Source organism: Micromys minutus (genome assembly GCF_963924665.1).
Source record: "Micromys minutus genome assembly, chromosome: 1".
Taxonomy (NCBI): domain Eukaryota; kingdom Metazoa; phylum Chordata; class Mammalia; order Rodentia; family Muridae; genus Micromys; species Micromys minutus.
Genome location: NC_137969.1, coordinates 81469370 through 81476911, shown reverse-complemented (window position 1 = coordinate 81476911; position 7542 = coordinate 81469370).

The following is a 7542-nucleotide window of genomic DNA, read 5'->3' as shown; positions in this document are numbered from 1 at the left end:
ACCTTATAATGGTTTGGGTCTGCATTTTCCTGACTAGTGATACCGAGCACATTTTTATATACTCAGTATAGTGGAGGGTCCACTGAGGTCCCTTGCTCATATTTAATTGAGTTGTTTATTTGCTATTTAATCATATGGGTTGCTATATTTTGAATAGTAACTCCTTACCTGATGCCTTAGTTCACAAGTGTTTTCTCTGTGCTTCCTTCTTTGCAGTGATAAAGCATTCGTTTGGTGAATTATAGTAGTTTGTTTTGGCTTTTGTTGTCTATGGTTGTTTTGATGTCATATATAATATGTCATCATTAAGAGCAAAACCTGGGAGCTTTCTCTTCATGTTCTCTTCTAATCATTTTACAGTTTAGGTCATTTTGAGTTGAATTTTAGGCACGGTGTAAGATAAAGGTATAGTTTCATTGTTATGAATATAGATTACAGTTGTTAAAAAGAATAAATGTCCTTTCCTCACTGTATTATAAATGATAATGTTGGAAACAAGCTGACCACATATATGTGATTCTATTTCTGTTCTCTCTATTTTGGCCCTATGTGCCTGTTTTTGTGCTAGTTCTCATGTGATATAATTTTAAAGAAAAAGTTGTAGTAAGTGTTTATCTTCCTCAAAGGTTTTCTTTAGGGAGCTAAATGTTTAGGTCTTTTATTGTTTCATAAAAACTTTATAATTAAGTTTTATACTCCAAAAATTCCATTGAAATTTTGATTTCAATTGATTGCAATTCCATTGACTCTTTATATTATTTTAAATACTGTGAATATTTTAATACAATCTGCAGAGACAGGTTATCTCTATCTTGCTGTCTTTAATTCCTTTTGTCAGTGTTATGTTATATAAACTTTTAGTATATAGATCTTTCTCTGCTGTGATAAAAGTTATTTTAGGTGCTTTGTAATACAATACATAGAAATTTTCTTGGTTTATTTTTCTGATAGATTCTTACTAATGTAATAGGTAATTTTTTTAGGTTAGTGGGCCTACATTCTTGCAGACTTTATGCTATACCTTGAGTCTGAGTTGTAATTTTCCAGTTCTAAAAGGAACTGCCCATATCACAGGAGCAATGGCAGTCAGAACCAGCTGGGTTGCACCCTTTCTCTCCTGTTCATCCAGTGTTAGGATCAGCACACTACTGAAGCCAGGAAATGCTGCGATTCCTTCTCTGGCACCAGTGCTTGGATGTCAGTAAGTCCAGAGAGCTTCAGAATGCTCCATTCTGTTCCCTGGTTATCACAAAATCGTTTTTGAGCCTGTGTTTTATGAGTTTTTAGTTCAAAAGATTAATGGGACAGGAGCAGCTCATGTGTCACTGATTGTAGAAGGTAAGCAGCAAAATCTCAAACTTGATATTTTGAGTTTTAATTTAATTTAATGTCGGGTCTAACATGGGTCGGTCATTTGAATGAGAGATGTTGCCTATAATCTTGAGCATTTGAACACTTGGGCCATAATTGGTGGCATTTTTTTCTTGAGAAGTTTAGGTAGTGCTTTCATGTGGGAAGAAGTATGTTACTGGGGATTGGTCTTGACATTAAAATCCTACTGACTTTTCCAGCTGGCTCTCTCTCTTCCTGCTTGTGTTTGAAGGTATAACCTCTCAATTTCTTCCTTTCTTTTTTAAATTAATTAATTTATTATATGTGAGTACACTGTCACTCTCCTCAGACACATCAGATTCCATTACAGATGGTTGTGAGCCACCATGTGGTTGCTGGGAATTGAACTCAGGACCTCTGAAAGAGTAGTCAGTGCTCTTAACTGCTGAGCCATCTCTCTAGCCCAACCTCTCAGTTTCTTGCTCATATAGCTCCACCATGTTGGACTTTTATCCCTCTCAAACTGTAAGCCAAAATAAACCCTTTCACCGTTTAGCAGCCTTGAATATGGTATTTAATCATGGCAACAGAAAAGTAACTAATGTGCTGCAAAGATTCCCTGTGAAGTAGAAAATGGAAGGAAGAAATCAACCTTGAAGACTGAGTTGGGAACATCCTTATGAAATAGCAAGTCTTAAGTAGAGGTAAACTTTTTAAGTGTGAAAAGCTACCAAACCCTTCCCTCTCTAATACTTCCAAGAGAAAGGCTATGCAAATGAGTTAGTACACCAGATTCATTCTAGATACAGACAGATAAGCCTTAAAACTGGGACCAAACAAAAGCCCAGGCCCCTTTGAAAAGTATCACTTTATTAAGTCATCTCACCTAGAACCAATGAGGCATCCATCAGAGAGAAGCCAACCTAGTAGCTGGCATCTGAGCTTCCAGATTAAGGAGTATGTAAGAACAGAATTCCCAAAAGAGCTCAGGGGAGGGAGACATATTAGAATCAATTTGGCTGAGGCTTCTGAGTAACACTTATCAGATTTTAATCCCTGTTTCTCTGTGGAGAGGATCTTTTCCACAGTAAGCCAATGTTACTAAACCGAGATGAGACTTCTGCCTGTTGTGCAGGAGAATGATGGGATTCCAGCCACAGAAGCTGGAAGCTTGTTCAGTGAGTGATAGGGGGAAAGAAAAGTGTCCAAGAAGCTGGGAAAGGAACTGTTCGAGAACGAATCTGCATCTATGAATGAAAGCCAGGATGGTATAGGGAGGCTTTACAAATGGGCAAGTGATGGTGCCTAGAAGATAGCAGGGTGAAGGTGTCATGATGTGCAATGCTCTTAGACCTGGATGATTAAGTGGCTCAATGGTAGGCCACTTGCCTAGTCTGTACAAAGCTCCGAATTTGATCTGTAGTAGCACTGCCACAACCAAAACGAAACCAAACCAATAACCAAAACAATCCAACTGACTAGCAAGCAAGCAAAAAGCAAAGGCCTTTGATTTGGCTGCTCCAACATAGTTGTTCAACTACCTGAAAATTCACTGGGTGAAGAATGAGATTCATTAGAAATAATTAAGGGTTGCTTACACAGGAGTCAGTCATTTTTTCTCATGGTAGGGGCAAGGCTGGAGGTGGAATCAAAAGTTTTTTACATGTTTGACAAGAGCTATCCCAATAAGCTATATCTCAAGCGCTAAAAATCAGTCTTTAGAAGGGTTAAAGCATTTCCTGATTAGTTTTATGACCATGTGTAGCTCTGTCCTCAATATGCAAGGGAAAAATCAATGGGGAAAAAAATCAACATTTTCCATTCATTGATTTTGTTGTCCTTCAGAGATATAGTCACTTTTTATACTTCTAGGACTCCTCATGTGGAATCCTGTCAACATTTGGAGCACCTCTTGAACATTAGAGGTCAGGGCTTCTCCCCAGAGGAAACTGAATTTGCTCCCTAGGGCAAATGAGCATGTATTTCCAGGCTTCCACCACATTTCTGAGAAGCAGGTGCTCCCAGTGGCTTCTGATTATTGCCCTTTCATCTTGCACCATTACTTTCTGCCAACAGGATGTGCATGCTTTCTCCCCCAGGCCTGGAGTTACCCTGACCAGTGCATGTCCCTACTCTTTGCTTTCTGCTGAGTCCTCATAACATTATTTGGCTGTCCCTTCTTTTGTGTGCCAATAATCCTGTATGAAACTCTCAGTGGCAATGTTATAGTTTTTCTCCTTTTCCTAAAGATCCAGGTCTGTGATTTATACCTTTTTGAACTCCTGTTTTCTTCAGCAAGTCAAGGCTTTACTCTGACCTTTGTTTTTATCTCTATAGATCTCTCCTCCATGCTCAAACACAAGGAGTCTAGAATAGTGATTGCAAATTACCTGAGGCTATTTACTTCTGTGTGACTGTGGCCCTTGAAACATACCCTCAAGTTAAGAGGCAGACTCTCCTCATCTCTTGAATCTAGAACATGTTTGTCATTGTGACATACTTAGATTGGGAACATGAAATAGAAATGACAGTGTTTCTGACTTGAGTCTCAGCCTTGGTATCTCTAAATGACTTCTGGTCTTCTCAAAATTAGACAGGTAAGAGTGTCTCTTCCCTGGGACAGTAGGATGGGAGTTAAACCTTATTAGAGCACTGCTAATGATAAGCTTCTTTTTTGGACGCTCCCCTTTAACATTCATTTATTTATTCTTGCCCAAATACTAAGCTTTTGGCGACATGGAGATCTGACTCCATGACAATTGTTAGATTATTCTCCTGTGCTTGGCTATCTTGAGCAAAATTCTTAATATCTGTCATGGCTACCCTCATGGCAGCCTGGCTGCTTTGGACACTCAGTGAATATCTTCAGGAAGCCACAAGACTATGTTGCTTGCTTTCTAGTATAACTCCAGTATCCTAGTTATGGTGGCTTAAAACAACTTACATGGGCCTTTGTCATAGCAAGATTTTTGTGAACTCTGGCATCTCTTTTTACACATGTGGGATGGGGGCACTTTAGCTGATGGATTCATAGAATTGTGGTTGATATAAGCATAATCCTTTATGTGCACCAAAGGCTGCTGTGACATGTGCAAATATCCTTGCATACCTCATTTTGGTTATATGAGGAGACTTTTGCCACATTTGATATGTTACCTAGGAAATATCCCTGTGATATTTCCTTCCTGGTATGGTAATATTGGGCCCAGTGGTAGAGGGGAGCTTCCTACAGATGATCTTTTCTTGGTTGTCCTGGTTTTTATTATTAGTGGAGTTTGCTGAGACGGTAGTGTGAAGGGAAGACCATGGAAACAGTGGTAGGAGGTAGCAGCCACTGCCTTAATGGCAACAACAGTAGTGTATGTGGAAAGATGCAACAAGAAGAAATGAATAGTGAAGACAGGGTGGCTGAAGGTCCCAGAGAGTGGCAGGGGAAGAAACGGCAAGAGGCAAATGCGGCAGAGTGTCAAGGTTGGAGAAAGAAGGCAGTGGCGAGCCTGAGATGAGACGCCCACTCCCCACATCCCATCACTGGAAGAGTTCTAAAAAATAGCTAAGCTCACAGAATAAAAGTTCCAGAACTCAAAACTATAGCACCAACCAGTGTCAAAGCCTAGAGTCTTAAACTGTGTGCCTCATTTGGCACCTGTAATATCAACGGTCTCCTGCTTTAGGACTTAGACCTTTGGCTCTACGTTAGATGTATTAATTAGGGTTTCAATCATAAGTCACTTTAGAAGCAAGAAGCAGCAAATAGTGTCTGCTCATGTTGAATCTCACAGAGCTTATAACTGTAAACTTTTGGCTACCCTAATACAGTCTCCACGTTCTGGCACTCAAGAACCAGCACTACCTCTCCTACTGTTATAGAGGGGATGCTTCTCACCTGCTCATTAAGTCCATCCAGGGAGAGCAGAAAGTCAGCTAATGCTAAGATAATCCCCTTGGCCATGACAAGCACAGGCTAGTTTGCTGGAAGATGGTCGCCAACACAGAGAAAGGCTGAGGAATAGTGCAGAGACTACTAGAGGTGACCCCAAGGCCTCAACTCAGCAGCTAGCCACAGATGCACACACAAAACTACATGGCCTCAGTCAAGCCTAGTCTTGAAAGGAGAACTGCCCAATCTGCATAGAAACTCAGAATCAAAATGAAAGGTAGCTGCCATGGCTTATTTCATTTATTAACTGACTAGGTCACAGCATCTAAGTGTTGGCTAATCATATCCGAATGTCTCTGTGAAGATATTTTTCAGATATAATCAACATTTAATGTGATAGACTAGAGTGTATTTCCCCTCATAATGTGGGTAAGCCTTACCCAGTCAGTTGAATAAGGAAAAAGATCCCCTCATCATCACCAGAAGTTTCAGCTACGAGTCTCTGATAATTTTGGAGCTTCATTTTTTTTTTACACTATCATGAACAAACTCCTGAAAATGCCCCCTCTCCCTTGCTCCCTTCCACCCCCCTTTATTGGTTTTACCTCTCCAGAGATCTTGATTAATACAGTAGTGCTTTTAGCTAATGAACTATGGGTGATTTGTCATGCAGCAGTAGTTAGCTGATAGACATTTTTTCCCTCCAGGGGCTAATCTGTCCCCAGCCATGCCCCTTCCCATCTCTGCAGGAACCTGGATTCCTTACTTCTTGATTTGCTGAAAGCTCCCCCCCCCCCCACTGGCTGCTCATGCCTATAGAGGAGAGACTCCTACCCTGTCACAACCGTATAGTCCTGGATTTTTAATCTTTATTGTTGAATTTGATGAGGTGGTGGGGATGCTCCCTTCAGGTTTTTAACCCTGACTTTTATCAGTTTGAGTGCTTTTCTGCAGACATCTTCAAAGAAGGCTTTTGAGGACCATAGACCAGTCTGCTCTCTCAGAAAATCCACAAAGTCTTTTGAGTGGGGGTTAACACCAGCCTATGACCTATGCTCTCTGCCCTCTTCTCTAGCTACAATCATTCTTCTCTGATTACTTGGGTCCTGCCATTTGTGTAAATACAGGCTTCTTCAATTTTCTATCACATGCTTGAATTTACTTTAGGTACATGATTCATAAACTCAATCCAAAGCCCTAGCTATAAATCCCATCCCATAATTTTAATGGTCTAATTAGACACTTCATTTGGCTGTTACCTCAGACCCAGCACCCAGAAGACAAGCCTATCTCCTTAAAACTGAATTCACCTTCATTATTTCTATTGCTCATGTTTCCTTCATCAGCCCAGCCTGTATTCGTTGGTTTCTTTTCTAGGCTCTATACATGTGTTTTATGGTACCTCACTAGATTTATCTTTCCACCATCAGCATAGTTTGCTAAAGGACCACAGAAGCCAGTCAGCACCTGCCTCTGCTCCCAATCTACTCACTGCTTACTTCTTCTGACTCCTGGGTAGGGTCTTTTCCCAACCAGTACTCCATACTTTCCATAACTACTCCCTTTTCCATCTCATTGCCCAGGTCTGTACTTTGAAGAGCTCATTATACGGGAAACCATCCCTTGGAGAGGCCCAGGAAGATGGAATCTGGTTCACCTTCTCCCCCTTTATGTAGGAAGTTCATTAGGTAAGCTCCTGAAGCTGGACCCCACTGTGCAGACTCAGCTGTGAATCTCTGATCCTAGACCCCTTTCTGACCTTCCTGTCTTATAAGGAGTCTCCTCTCACCCTTCCCTCCCTTTTCCCCTTACATGGGTCCCCCTTTATCTAGGATCTTGTCTATCTTCTGATTTTCTGTCCCAGTGTTTGAACAATATCCCAGAGAATAACATTTGGATTAGATTTCATCCTGTCACCAGTGAGCACCCCCATAGAATTGCAATGCTTACATCAAGATCCTCCTCATATCTGGGGATGCACCGGTTCTCATCATTGCCTAGGCTCTGAAACCCCACTTCTTCAGAATAAGCACATTTTATGGATTGTCACACAGTCCCTTGGCACCAGATGCTTCTCTTTTGCCCTAATTGACCCAGAAGGAAACCTGTCTATATTTGTTGATTTATGATATTGGAGTATAAAGCTGACTCTGATGTCAGTGTGGGACAGGGATGGATGTAAAGGTGGTTATTTACACTGCAACAATCTCACCATGTCACAGCTAATATTTCTGTTCTGTAATACCTTTGGCTATCAGCCTTGAGGCTTTGTTGTGAGCCTCTTTTATTGTGTGGCATCCATTCTCACCCCTCACTCTGTACTGGTACCC